Genomic DNA, 15737 nt, shown 5'->3' with positions numbered 1-15737 from the left:
TGTCATCGTTGCTGCATCCGATGTTACTGACGGCTGACAGACTCTAGATCAGATTCTCAACCCGCGGCCCGCGGCCCGTATGCGGCCCGCAGACGATTATTTTGCGGCCCGCGACATCTTTCAACTTGAACGCAATTACTACTGGCAAAGTATTGTCACCGTGTCACATTCGTCGAAGATCAGTTGTTGTAACGGAATGTAGAAGCTTAAAATGATATCACGTTATCACCATATAGTTTCTTCTGGAGTTATACATATCGCCTGATCTTAGAGAAAACGTTCCTAGCTAGGTTTCAAGCCCATGAATCCATATTTCGAGGCATTGTTAAAATTGCCGACGACATTACAGCCGCATTGTTCAATATTGCCTGGAATATCGGTAAGCCCAAGAATCTGCTAGAGAAGGCGTGACTTCAATAAAACTTTAACGTATGCCTACTGTGCGAATATTCGCTGCTTCCGGAACTTAACATCAGGTCCAACATCACCTGACATATTTCGAAGCTATATAGTTGTCTGATTCAACCGTGACCAGAAGAGTAACAGCGATGTCAGTCGATCTTTTATCGCATATGCTCTGAAACACGTTGCTACGTAGACTTTTAGCCTGACATTGGACGAATCCACCGACTGCACAGTGCACACACATTACATAGCTAATTATCCAGGTGCGTTTTATCAGGCTGGACATATTTCCAGAGGAAATGCTGACGGGGCAAACGTTGTTAGGGGGAAGTGGACAAGTGAAAATCATAAACTTGACAAAGCTGACTTCTGTAACTATTGGTGTAGGGCTCCAGCCATGGAAGGAGAGAAGCAGTGTTGATTGGTTTGCTCAGAAATTACCCCAAACGCCAGACTTCTTCTCATATCACTGAGAGCTCAAAGTGATAATGGCCATTGTAACGAAAAAGTTACCGAAATTTTATACTTGCTCTCTCACGCATTGAAACAGAGAGTTCGGTTCTCTGGTGGAAGGGTGTGAAGGTGCATATGCCGACTGGGCAACGAATGCAATGTAGGCCTATGCTCCGTGAAAAGATTTACTTGCGCCACTGGAAGATAGATATTCTCCAAAAAGAACATCAACTGCAAACCTACGAACGCTGTCCATTATTGCTTTAGAATGCATAAAAATGTACTAAAGGCCCCTATAAGACTGGTAAATAGGCTACATATAGCCTAAATTTGATAGTAGTTTACAAATACATGGTGATAGTGTTCTGCGGCCCGCAGGGTCTTTTGCTGTTAAAATGCGGCCCGTTATACGGGGGAAGTTGAGAACCCCTGCTCTAGATTACTATATAGATAACTAACCTACGGGTAAATTAGTAATCTATATACACCAGGGGTGGCCAACCTTTTCGGCTAAAGGGCCACATGAAATTGACGAACGAGTGCGCTGCCCACTAGCCGCGCCAGGCGCGTAAAATTTTCGAAGTGAATATTATTATTACTACTTCGGTATATTGCGAATCGACTGTATACCGCCCGCTGGGCTCAGTTTGCAAGGACAGGACTATTCGGCATCTAGACATATCGATATCGAAGATTTCCACTAATATACGACAATAATTTTGTGCCTATACATTTCATCGTCGACGATCTTTCTGCGAGCGCAAACGCGAAAAGACTTCTCTCGTAATTGCGAATATAGTTAGACTCGATCAGCTAAATCAGGTGTTTTTCATTTTCAGGTAGGGGTTAGGTTACAAAGCAAGAAATCGTGTGACAATTAAACACGCGAAGCGTGAAGAAAAATTTTACTACTTTTTTAGTTTATTGTAATGTACGAACTAAAAATGTGACTGGACCCTGGGTCTGCCAATGCGTCGGAACTGATATGTTAGTCATCAACATCCCAAGTGTCGCGGCCAGACTAATCATATTTTTGGTTGGCCTTGAAAGTTCACAATCTGAGCAATTCAATTTCGATAAACAGAATTTCGATAATATAATGTGAAATTAGCTTGCGGGCTACTCAAAACCTTCTCGCGGGCCACATATGGCCCGCAGGCCGCTGGTTGCCCACCCCTGATATAAACAGACACCTTCGATAGTTTTCAGAGCCGGAGCCGGAGCTGGAGCCGGAGCAGTGGTCTTAATGCGGCTCCGGAGCTGGAGCCGGAGCTAATATATGATGGAAGAAAGCTCCGGAGCCGGAGCCGGAGCATTGCAAATTTACGGCTGCTCCAAAGCCCTGTGAAAGCAGGTATTTTAGGAGTGAAATCGAAAAAATGGCCCGTTTTTAATCAACACAACAGGATTTTCAGTAAAAACTTTAAAATCAGCTGCTTTCAGTCCGGTAATCTAACTTTTATGATTTGAAAAAAGTATTCTCATGAAAACGCAATGTGCTCCTGAAAACGCAATCAAATCTGTCAAATCTACATTTATAAAGTAAACGTATTTCTTGCAAACGCTGCATTCCAGTGAAAACAAAGGTATGGACAACATTTTGGAATCAAGATAGCGTAATGGTACAGCGTCCAGCTTCTTAACGGAAGGTCGTGGGTTCGATGCCCGGCCGTGTCAGACCAAAGACCAGATTAGTTAGTACGTATGACAGTATGTCCGTAAGTAAGGCTTGGACTCAGCATTACCGGGTTAGCATGGGGGGGGTGCAAGACTTAGAAAGTCTTACATGGCCATTTCGGCACATTTACTATCGATCGACATGTGCACATTGCACATCATGCACTCGTGGTATGCATATGCAAAGGTCGTGTGTATGTCATATCATGTGACTCAAAATATCAAGGATGAAACTAAACCGCGTCCTATTTCTATTCCTATTTGACTGACCCGGGCCGCGGGCGATCAAAATGTTTGAATCCGGCCCGCAACCCAATTTGAGTTCGACACTCCTGACTGACGGTCTGTAATTTAGATTTGAAATTGTACGCTGGCTAGTATACGGTGTTAGAAGGCGTCATCCCGATATACCATTCGAAACGTCATCACTGGGGCGATTTTTTTTACATGTCTTTTGAATTCTCTACTACTTGCTGACGATTACCCCTGACGAGTGCCAGCCGAAAATATTCGGGCTCATTTTGATATGAATATACTATTCAACTGTATATTGAAGTTCTGCACCTCCAAGAAGCTGTTCAAGTATAATTTCTGTAGTTTCGATTCTTCATTTTCAATCACCTTTCTTAATTTCTAGCTCTGCTCTGCAACTCTTTCCAATTCTTCATCGACCGCAATTATGTAATCTGATCTCTTCATCTATATCAGGGGCAATGTTCCCTCGAAGCTGCGCACGTGCGCAAATGCGCGGTGCTGACACGGTCTCTGCGCACAGAAAATCCAAGATGCGCACAAAAAATTGGAAGTGATGACCTTTTTTTAGTCGTTACGCACTGTGGTCCAAGGATCTGCGCAGTAAGTTGGTGAGTGTGCGCAGACTCGTCAAAAATTAGAGGTAACATTGATGAGGGGTGGGCAAACTACGGCCCGCGGGCCACATGCGGCCCGCAACATCGTTCCGTGCGGCCCACGAGAGTATAAAGAAACTTTTTTATTATATTGATAAAATCGGTACTAAAAAGCGAATGAATGCAGGGACTTAATTAACCTTTTTTAGTATATTTGTCCATGATAATTTTGAGACAGTGGCTCTCAAACTGAGGGGCGTGAAAGCATCTGAAGGGGGGGGAGCGAAAATGAGCTCAAACGAAAAAAAATTCGCGCTGCGCGCAATTCACGTTGGGCTCATAATTATTGCTCTGTATTTAGTTTGAATTTCATATTTAAAAATCTCTCATCCACAGTCGTAACCTTCCATGCCATCAAACTATCCGTTAGGTTTGCTAGCATCCTGGTTGCGTTCTGTGATATGACGATAAGGGGGCCACGAAAACTTTCACCATCATAAGGGGGTGGGCGTGTCTCAAAAACTTTGAGAACCACTGTTCTAAGGTTGGTTGGTTGGTATGTGGTATTCATGGTGTTTGTCGACTACTATGGTCATTTACACCAGGCCGATATTCTTTTTATTTTCCGTAACTGCCGACTTATAGCACGGCCCACCTCTAGGCTTTTGTAAGACACCGCTGACGCGGATGGTAAATACTTGCTATATTATTTTATGTTTAATTTCTGGAGCGACAGCCCGATCTCCAGGCCCACGCAGTTTGAAAGGTTTCAACTGCTAAACGTCACAGAAATTCTAAACGAGATTGACACAATTTGGATCAAGAGTGGGATTTCAGATTGGCCACTCCAGTTTTAATTATTTCAGTGATGTGCTTATAAAAACGATTCGCGCGTGTCTTAGGTAGATTCGCTTTCTGTATGCGTTGAATTCGGGTATTTATATTTTATCTACACATAGTAGAAGCGCGTGTGAAGCTAACATGAATATGATGCTGTCAGAATTATGTGTCCTGGAACTGAACCACAAGTGAAATTAGTAAATCTATGTACAGATCGCTGCTCACAGATATAAATTTCAATCCTGTTCTAAGAATCGGGACAACCTACTTTCATCTCTATATTTTTGACAAATTGGTTATTGAGGTCGACCAGCCTATGAAATCTCGTCACTATGTTTCTGACGCGTGTAAGATATCATCAAGGCAATGTTTGGTTTGTTTTAAATAAGCACATATATTATCTCCATGTCCTCACTATATAATCAAATACTGATATTGCGTTTTGGCTTATAATCCCATTTTTATATAGTGCGGCCCGCGAATGGATTCCGATGTTGAATGCGGCCCGCGAACTCAAAAGTTTGCCCACCCCTGATCTATATCTATTGCATATGAATAACAATTTTACTGTATTACTGAAAGTTAAAAGATTTACTTCAATCTCTTCATTTTCCTTAGGGGGCAGGTTGCTGCCGGATTACATTTGTATTGACCCGTTCTACTGTAAATAACGAATATATAAATTAATGACACCCACAATTTATACCTTTCACGTCCAGCTTGATTCAACGTATGTACAAATGCCGATACTGTAACGACCATATCATCTTTCTTGTGTTGTGTTCTAGTGATGCTGTTCTGATTCCCTTATGCAGAGCACAGTAATAGTTGTGTGCTGCACCTCTAAATACTAGGGATGGTGTGAACGTGAGGTTCACGTTCGCGTTCTGTGTGTGAACCTCAGAAATTTAGAGGTTCACGTTCACAAACGAACCTCGGTAGGTTCTGCACTGTGAACCATTTTCATGTATTACAATTTTCACTTCATTATAACATCTTTGGTTGAAATTTATTGCATATCAACTGCGGGCCACTCTATGCATGGCACTTGCAGCATAAAAAAATTAACACTAAACGAGCATTCACCTTGACAATCTCTAAAATTTTATTTGCTTTGTTACAAAAGTTAGCTCGAAATATCTAGTTTTACGTTTGCGAATATTTAGTGACTCTCGGCTGGGAGCTTGACCAGCAATCACACAACATCAAGAGTGAAATACACTGTAGTCGGCGAATAATGCTTATTCAACCAATCAATGAATTTGATATCGTTTTCTGATGTAAAAAAATCTATCAGGCGTACGGGGTCAATCTTGACTTCATATGTTTATTGCATCATAAAAACCAAATCCGTGCGATTGGGGTGTTGGCTACTGCTGTATAACTTGTTTATGGGGTAATATCGGTAGCAAGTATAGAAACCCGTTTTATGCTCTGCTCAATATCAACGTAGCGCCGAACACATTGCCCAGTCTGGTCTACACCGTTAAGGCGTAAGCTTTTATCCCATTCCAAGTCCTCGTCGAAATTGTGGGCAAAGCGACGGAAGATATTGATTTTATGGGATTATTATGTTATTTGATTGCTCCAGTTGATACATTTGGCGACGTTTAAAACGTCAATATGTACTTCAGCATTGTGGCATTATGTGGCCCGAGTCGTCGCTAGGTATCGTATACAATAATATAGGCTATCACTTCACTGTTGTGGAGGGATGTACTTAGCATTATGGCGTCACGTGACGTCATGAGGTTCACGTTCGCGTTCACGCAGAAACTTCCAAAAAAGTTCGCGTTCACACGAACCTGAACCTTCAGGAGGTTCACACCATCCCTACTTATTACCAAAAGCGATGTGCGTCGTCGACAAAGCGCGCGCAGATTATGTTACAACGCAGCAGGAGATCTCATTTTGAGTTCAAATAGATATTAGGATGGAGCATGGACCGGAGCTGGATTGGATATCCAGCCGGATTTCCTCATTTTAGGCCGGAGCCGGTTCGGTTCGACCCTCTTCATCTCGAATCAATAGTTGAAGGGAAACGTTCATGGAAATAAACCACATGCCAAGCAGAGTTGGATCAATTGTAATTTATAATTGAGCTGTATGTACTTAATTACATCTGAGGGGAGCGTCCTCTTGGGTTCGCGGAAGCATCTAAAGGGGACGCGAAGCTGCTTTACCTCCGATTCAGAGGTCTTAATTTTATATTTAAGAACTCTCTCGTCGACAATCGCAACCTTCCATGCCATCAACCTGTTCATTGGGATTGCTATTATTCTGGTTTCATTTTGTGATATGACGAGGAGGGTGGCGCGAAATCTTTCACTGTTATAAAGGGGGGGGGGCATGTTTAAAAAAAGTTTGAGAACCACTGCACTATACCGACAATTCAACAGCATGCTACAAAGTGACTTATAGCAATTGAATCATCCGAAGATGCATTTATCATTTATAAATTGCCCTAAATTGTCGAAAGCACCTCTTCTGTCAACTCTACCGGTGACGGTATCCACCAAATGACGGAATCCATTGGTGAGCCTGAAAAATGCTGGCGCTCCGCACGACCATACCCATTCCCAGCAACTAGTCAGAACATTACCACTCACGATTTAGGTGCGTATAATAGACCGATATGAAAATTAGAATAGTCCGGAGATCACTGGAAATGGAAATGGACATGGACATTGAACAGTTTAACATATTTTGCGTCCAGTTTGTTCATTACGGCTACGAACTGTAATTGTAATTGTAACTATTACATGTTTTTACAGTAATTGTAATTGTAATTATATATTCCCAGCATTGGGTAATTGCAATTGCAATGTAACTGAAGCATGCAAGGGAGGAATTGTAATTGTAATTGAACTGAATTAAAGTAATTAATCCAACTCTGATTCCAAGTCCAAGTTGACATATTTACTTCAGGTAAGGGTCGGGTTTGATCTTCCAGTTTTCAATGTCTTGTTTGCATTATTCCAATCAATATTCAATACCTTCCTGTGACTAGACAATGATTATCGGATATTTTTGGACCGGATCGCGGTCATTTCTAAAATCCGGCCTAGGAGTCAGACCGGAGTCGGACCAGGGCTATAAACAGGATCAGAGTAGGACCAACGAATTTGTCGATCCGCTCCGGACTAATAGGTATGCGACCTCCGGTCGGCATCATACCAGATTTCCATCATAATTACAGAACTTCACAGCTCCCATCAGCGGAATGTTTTTTGGGGTTTGAACTCGAAGTTTAGGAGGTCCACATGTCGAAAGCTGTCCGTGAAGACAAAAATGTTGAGACCTTTTGATGAACCATATGATAAACTTACGCATGATCCCGACTTTTAGTCCGATTGCTCCTCTCGGCACATTTTGTAAAATTATCATCTGACAGTGGCGGCTCGTGACAATATCGGGTGGTGGGGCAAGGGCTGCGAGCGACTTTTATCAATATGACGTCACAATGGCGTTTTCTAACGTAAAAAAGTAACTTTATCATAGTCACATGAATTTCCGGACAACAGTGATTTTAACGTAGGTGCCGCGCGAGGTTTGCCGATAAACCGTGACTTGAAGTGTGGTAACAAATGTTTTATTCATTTTTTTTATCAAAGGATTATTTTACAAAATGTACGTGAACTAAGAATCGTCCCTATGCCACGAATCAATCATCAGGTCATCCTTAGTAGCCTGCGTTATGATTTCGTGGTTTAGAGATTACGCAAATCGATTGGCCCTAGAATTTCTAAGTCCGCCCGAAAGTGTTTCGTACACGATCCTGGTGTGTTGCGACTAGGTGATAGGCAACCGAAGCGGTGGCACCCGGCGTACGATTGGATCAATGGACAATTTCTAGGCCTCTAAGTTTCACTCTAAAGGCAACTGCATGCGTAAACTAAGTACTAAAGGCGAATTCACACATACCCGGTTCGCACGGTAAATTCGCGCGTAACGCACGTATCGCAAGACTCAATTCACATATTCACGATTCGCGATCACTGTACGGTAGCCGTGCGACGACCAACGGACGTATATTCACACTGCCGCGGTCGATCAACCACGGTTGCAAGCGGTACACCCTGATTCCATTCCAGTTTGCTATGCCTCTTTTCAACATATTGAAATATGACAGGCCTATATAAAGCCCAGGTGGTTAGTAAGGAGTACTAATAAGTTTTGTCTAGGTTGTGTTTTATATCACTTCCACGCAACAACATAACTAACCTACTTTTTGCACTTTGGAATATTTGCACCTATTTGTAGTGTCACAGGTGAGTTTGCGATAGTCCCAAAGATGAACCCTGCAATTTAAAAGTGACCACCTCTGCTGAAACTATTCGAGCCATCAACCAAATCTACTATTTAAAACTACTTGATCACCTTTCATTTCTTCATTTCCTACACTTGGAAGTAGTTTCCACATCTCTCTGAAATTGCTTATTCTACTTGAAGGCGAGTAAAACTTTACAGCAACACTTTTGTATGAGTAGCAACGCTGAATATTCTGACCACCTTGGATAAATAGTCACATATTCCTGATCATTCCAAGAAATCAAGTGTGCCTTACAATACAGAATTGAATTTTCAATCATGTTATGCAAAGAAATCATGAACAATAAAATGAAATGATTACACTTGAAAGCAACATTTGCAAATAGAGAATGCATACATTTGAAGAAAGAAACAAGAATAATATGCAATACAATGGTACCAATTAAATCAATGCAGTAATAATCATAATAGACAAAACAGTATGCATGAAATAACAGTGCTAGTTTTCAACTGGTTCTTGTGATCATAAACTTGGAAAAGTTTGCATAATGTCCTTCATTATTGCAGCGGCACACACAGCCTCCGTTGACTCACAACTGTGCCGCCATAAAGTTCGCAAAATGATCATTGATCATATCAGTGGCGGCTCGTCCTATAGGGCAACTGGGGCATTGCCCCACCTAAAATTCTGTTCAATAACAATTCTTTACCATTTATAGACGCACACCTATCTATATAAACCGAAATCACAGCGAAAATCGTATACTTCTTGTCCTTTCGCTTGTAAATGCCCATATATAGCGAAGTCTATGCGAAAATCGAATTCTCTTCTGTGTTTTCGCTTTGCGAATGCCTAGCCGGGGCTTGCCCCGGTGGCGCTCATAACAAGCTTTCACTGTCTATTCTCTCAAAACCGCGCACAATAAAGAAACGGTGATTTACTCTCTCCTATTCATAAAATTACCGAGCAACCGGGGCACGATAGCTCTGTGCCCTTAAGGTGTGATGTAACAATCGTATCTATAGCTGAACTCTGTTACCGTCATATGCGTTTAGTCGACCTTTGTTGGTATAGGTCGATTTTAATGGGGTTTCACACCATGAAAACTCTTGAAACTTGTTATGTCATGTCGTAATGGTGGTATTTAACACTGCCCCAAGTTTCAGGGTTTCTACTTAAAGTTTAGGGTAGTAATTCCGTTTCCGAAGTTGAGTGTGTGCTGATCCGTCATGTATCGCAAACAGATTTTACTCAAAAGCCGGTATTGGTATCCATTGGTTTTGACGGTGTTCAATACTGAGATCGGTTATGACATTTGGCACGGTAAGTCTTAATGTTAGTATCGAACGCTGTACCAAGTTTTAAGTTTGTCACTGAACTGTGTTAGTGGTAATTTCGTTTCCTAATTCGAGTGAGAGCTGACTCGTCATTTATCGATAACAGATTATACGCAAAGCCGGTATTGGTCTCTATTGATTTTAACGATGCTCCTTACCTAGATCCGTCATAAGCTTTTGCACGGTATGTCTTGATTTTAGTATCGAACGCTGTGCCAAGTCTCAAGGTTGACACTCAATGATTAGGGCAGTAATTTCGTTATCAAGGTCGAGTATGGTGAAGATGTGCTCCGATCTGACACTTTAGCCTACAACACATTGCGGATTTCACGCAAAAGCCGGTGTATCTGCGGTAACGTTAAGTGAGATGATGATATCATTCTCAGTTTGCATTCAAATATTTACTTTGATCGTATATTCTCCAATGTCAATTTCACCGTGAAATTGTGGCCTTCAAGCCATTTGCGTACAACCCCTCGTCACTTGATCAGCCTATTCCTCAGTAAATTTTACGCAAAATTCGGTGTTGGTCTGTTCGCATTAATTTTGACAGTGTACCATACCGAAAAGGGCCATGAGGCCACTTCTCGATAATGTCATGTAACAGTGTACCAAGTTTAAGGCTTTCATCCACGTATTTATTCGGTAATATATTTTTCAAAGGCGATTTCGCAGCAGACCTATAAGACAGTAATAAAAACGTATGTGTCGTGTTACAGTCTCCAGTTTCAAGGCCAAAATCTCTTATGCTGTACCGAGACCAAATTTCCGAGGCTGCTATTCTTAGTCCTTTACAATGATGTTTTGGATTCAATAGGACAGGCCCAATCTATGAGATAACAATTGCGTATCTGTCCGAATTCGTTGACCTTTCCAATTAGGCTTACGCTATCTCTCGAGTTATAGTCATTTCCATTTCTGCAGATAATTAGTCAGGTCTAATGCGAACATGAACCGTGTTGAATCTTTGTTCCGTACGCCGTTTACGCAGTTACCACACTTCAAGTCACAGCTCACCAGCGGACCCCTCGTGGCACATACGTTAAAATCACTGTTGCCGGGAAATTCATGTTACCGTACCATCATAGTGTCCTATATGGTGTCGACACAAGCAAATCGCACGGTTCAATGAAATTGTATCACGTCACAGTTTCCATTTGGCTACAGGCAATTTGACGGTGATTTTTGACCAACTTGCCGAGCATCAAATTTGATAAAACGGGTATCAATCGAAAGCTGCCGCCGTACTGATTACGAAAATATAAATTTTATTCCGCTCGCGGCCCTGGAACCCCCACAATCAGCCTCTAATTTTTCATTGTTATGGAGATTGGCATTGGGACGCAACAATGCTGTCTGGCGAAACGACAGACGCAACAATACTGTCTGGCTCCCTTTTTCTCGAGCACCTGTCTCGTTTCGCTAGACAGCATTGTTGCGTCCCAATGCCAATCTCCATAACAATGAAAAATTAGAGGCTGATTGTGGGGGTTCCAGGGCCGCGAGCGGAATAAAATTTATATTTTCGTAATCAGTACGGCGGCAGCTTTCGATTGATACCCGTTTTATCAAATTTGATGCTCGGCAAGTCGGTCAAAAATCACCGTCAAATTGCCTGTAGCCAAATGGAAACTGTGACGTGATACAATTTCATTGAACCGTGCGATTTGCTTGTGTCGACACCATATAGGACACTATGGTACCATCATTAAGTTACTTGTTTACGTTGGAAAACGCCATTGTGACGTCATCTTGATAAAAAGTCGCTTGCAGCCCTTGCCCCACCACCCGATATTGTCACGAGCCGCCACTGACCCTAATCCTAATTAGCAAGTCTGAAATGTTGGAGCAGTGTTAATAACCAACTTCATGACATAACATACCAAGTTTCAAGAATAATTATGGTGCGAAACACCGTCAAAAGCGACCTATACCAGCAAAGGTCGACTCAACGCATATTACGGTAACCGAGTTCAGATATAGATACGATTGTTACATCACACCTTAGGGGCAACAAGGCATATTTGCCCCACTTGCTCGGCAATTTTATGAATAGGAAAGAGTAAATCACAGTTTCTTTATTGTGCGCGGCTTTGAGAGAATAGATAGTGAAAGCTTGTTATGAGCGCTACCGGGGCAAGCCCCGGCTATAGGCATCCACAATGCGAAAACACAGAAGATAATTCGATTTTCGCAGGCTTCGCTATGTATGGGCAATTGGGCATTTACAAGCGAAAGCACATGAAGAATGCGGGTTTCGCTGTGAAATCGGTATATATCGATTGCTGTGCGTCTATAAATGGTAAATAATTGTTATTGAACAGAATTTTAGGTGGGGCAATGCCCCAGTTGCCCTATAGGACGAGTCGCCACTGTCATCTGAATAAAAAATGACGGGAACGGCCAAATGTGCTTGGTCGCGGCTCACCTGAAAGCCTCTCACCACCACCACAGACCGCAACCCACCTCTTGATTTGGTAAGCTGAATACTGATAGAAAAGTTTCTGCACGTTCGACTAGAGCCACTTATATCCTACTTGAGAAAAGCTGATTACAAAAAAATGTCAGCACCTTTGCGACGCCAAGAAAATAAAGGAAAACGACGGCGGGGGTCGCGAAAACCGCAGAATTAGAAAATTTTGAAAGCAGTTGGATAGTTCGAAATAAAATTGTGATTATGATTTAATTAGCAGTAAAAGGCTATGATTACTTCAAATGTGGTGTATAATAATATACAGGTAGGTATTTTAAAACATTTTGTGTTTTAAACAATTTCCATTAAAAAAAAATAAAAATAAACTTTTTTAGAAAGTTATGTCATTATTATGTCATAATTGTGTAAATACTTCCGTAAAAACATGTACTGTCGACTTGCACTGGATATATTGAAAGGTTGGAATCCTCGAAATCATCGTCGGTTCAACATCGCCCCGATCATGAATATTGTCTCGTTCATGGTCTTTTAATTTTGGTTCTTTTCCTGTCACGCAAGCATACAACGCCGCAAATACGGTGAGGACGGCGATGAGGAGCCCAGATAAACCTTCGACACGTACCGATTAGGAAGATCCTGGGCTCGAACCAGCAACCATCGTTGTCGTGACTGTGTCGCTTACCACGCTGCGCCAATCGCTTGCCTGGCTTTATTTAAATGCAACCCTAATATAGGCCTACGAATATGCATGGGTGAAATGCTGATTTCTTCAGGCTTTATGTGCGGTCTTGTGCATCTTTATGATTATATGTCTTTGCTTGTGGGTTTTATCTTTTTTGTTGCTTTTCCAACATAACAACAACTACTTCCCTTACTGAATACCAAAACAAAATGTACTTTGACGTGCGAGCGACTCATGGCGACGCTATGCGATGTGATGCATATATACATAGCCTAGTTATAGACCCATACTAGTAGTCTTTGGTATCTCCGCATTTAAATCTATTTTGCTTGGCGCCTGCCTCTATTTAATTGAGCAATACAAGAAAAAATTACCTCACTTTGATATATTAACAACATATAACACTTCGCTGGCGTACGTGGCTTTGCATCCTTGCGACCAAATCCGGATTTAATTCCAGCGATTTAACAGCATGATTTTGTGATGAGATTATTAGAACTATTTTCCTCAGTACTATCCCTATATGCTGTCATATTTAAATCAATGACTAGTTTGACTACAAGGCATTGTTAAAATTACGGCATGAATTCTGTACGTAAGTACTATTGCGAGTGTGATGGGTTCGGGAATTTAAACCTGGGATACCGTTGTACAGCATGATTAATAACTACTGGCCTACAAGCTTATATATAGAGAGAGACGTATTTACCTGGCGATGGCTATAAGATACTCAACCTCATGCTATAATGCTCACAGATAGGCAGACTTATCCACAATACATTAGCATTTATAACTCATGTATATTTGTATATCTCTACATGAGGGGTTCTCAACTTTCCTTGTATAACGGGCCGCATTTTAACAGCAAAAGACGCTGCGGGCCGCAGAACTATGTTACCTTGCATTCATGGGCTACTATTAAATTTAGGCTATTGTAGCCGATTTACCAGTCGTATACCGGCATTTAGTACATTTCTATGCATTATAAAGTAATAATGAACGGCGTTCGTAAGTTTGCAGCTGCTGCTTGTGAGAATGTGTATCTTCTAGCGGCGCATGTAAATCCCTTCATGGAGCGTGCATTACATTCGTTGTCAAGTCGGTATATGCAACCTCAAATCCTTCCACCAGAGAGCCGAACTCTTTGTTCCAATGCGTGGGCGAGCAAGTATAAAATTACTATAACTTTTGCGTTACAGAGACCATTATCACATTGAGCTCTGAGTGATATGAGAAGAAATCTGGTGTTTGGGGGCATTTCTGAGCAAAACAATCAACATTTCTCCTTTCCGTTCATGCCTAGGGCACTGTACCAATAGTTACAGAAGTCAGCTTTGTCAAGTTGATATTTTTCGCTGGTCCCCTCCCCACGTTTGCCTAGCCAGTATTTCTCTGCATATATGTCCACTCTGATGAAATTCAACCAGATAATTAGTTATACAATGTCGGTGGATTCATCCAAGGCTGCGTAAAAGTAGTCTACGCGGCAACGTGTTTCAGAACAGGCGATAAAATATTGACTGATATTGATGTTACTCGTCTGATCAGGATTGAATCAGACGATTGCATCTTCGAAATTTGTCTGGTGATGTTGTCCTTGCTGCTAAGTTCCGGAAACAGCAAATATTCGCAAAGTATGTTACGATTTTATTGAAATCACACCTTCTATATCAGATTTCTTGGGTTTAGCGATATTCGAAGCAATTTTAAACGATGCGTCTGTAACGTCGTCGGCAATCTCAACAACCGTTCGCAGTGAGTCAAACACTCTTTAAAAGTGTAGGCCTACTAAGAAGCGGGATTCTCTTGAACCAGAGTCCAGCCGAATAATGATTCAAAACAATAACAATCCGAAGTCGAGCATATATCAAGAAACGAGAGCACATTGAAGCAGTGGTTCTCAAACATTTTTCAGTCACGCCCCCCCCCCCCCCTTTTTGATAGGGAAAAATTTTGTGCCCCTTATCGTCATATAACAAAATGCAACCAGAATGCTAGCAATACGAACGGGTAGTTTGATGGCATGGAAGGTTATAGCCGTTGATCAGAGAATTCTCAAATATGAAATTCGGACTATACACAGAGAAATAACAGTGAATTAGGGATAAATTGCGCGCAGCGCGAAATTTTTTTCAGTTGACCGCACCTTCGCGCCCCCTTCAGATGCTTCACGCACCAAAGAGGGCGCGTGCCCCCAGTTTGAGAACCACTGTCTTCAAGAATGAGTAATCAAACGAAACAGAGACGGTGCGATAAAAGAGCTAAGTATCTAAATTAATTTGTAACAATACCGTGTCATTAGTAATTGCGTTTATAATGAAAGATGTCGCGGGCCACAAAATATACGTCTGCGGGCCGCGGGTTGAGAACCCCTGCTCTACATGATTCTACATGAATTAACTATTAGCTTATAGACCTTGCAATGTATAGGCGATGACAATGGATCATTGCAAAAGTATTTATCAGCAACGAAAGTGATTTGCGGCTGTTCAGACTCCCCCGAGGTCCTTACAATTACCCAGTCGTAGCGGTACCGATATCCCATGTTTCCATAAATCATTATGAATGAAAATGAGTTGTTCCACTGTGAGAGTCTTATCCTTTGTAGAAATCCAGACTACCCAACCTATAAATTTGAACAAGTGTCACGTCATGGCTTACTTGTTCAGTAAATTCGATTTGCGCTCAATTTCACTATCATTCCTTACTTTCCACTGGTAATCTATTTTTTAATTCACCTGAATGAATGCATTGGACGTATCCGAAGTAATGGACCAAGTCTCCAATA

Source organism: Botryllus schlosseri, chromosome 6 (assembly GCF_051294905.1).
Source record: "Botryllus schlosseri isolate E-star chromosome 6, Bs_hap1, whole genome shotgun sequence".
Classification (NCBI taxonomy): Eukaryota; Metazoa; Chordata; class Ascidiacea; order Stolidobranchia; family Styelidae; genus Botryllus; species Botryllus schlosseri.
The sequence above is the reverse complement of the archived record's forward strand: the minus strand, read 5'-3'. Positions refer to the sequence as shown.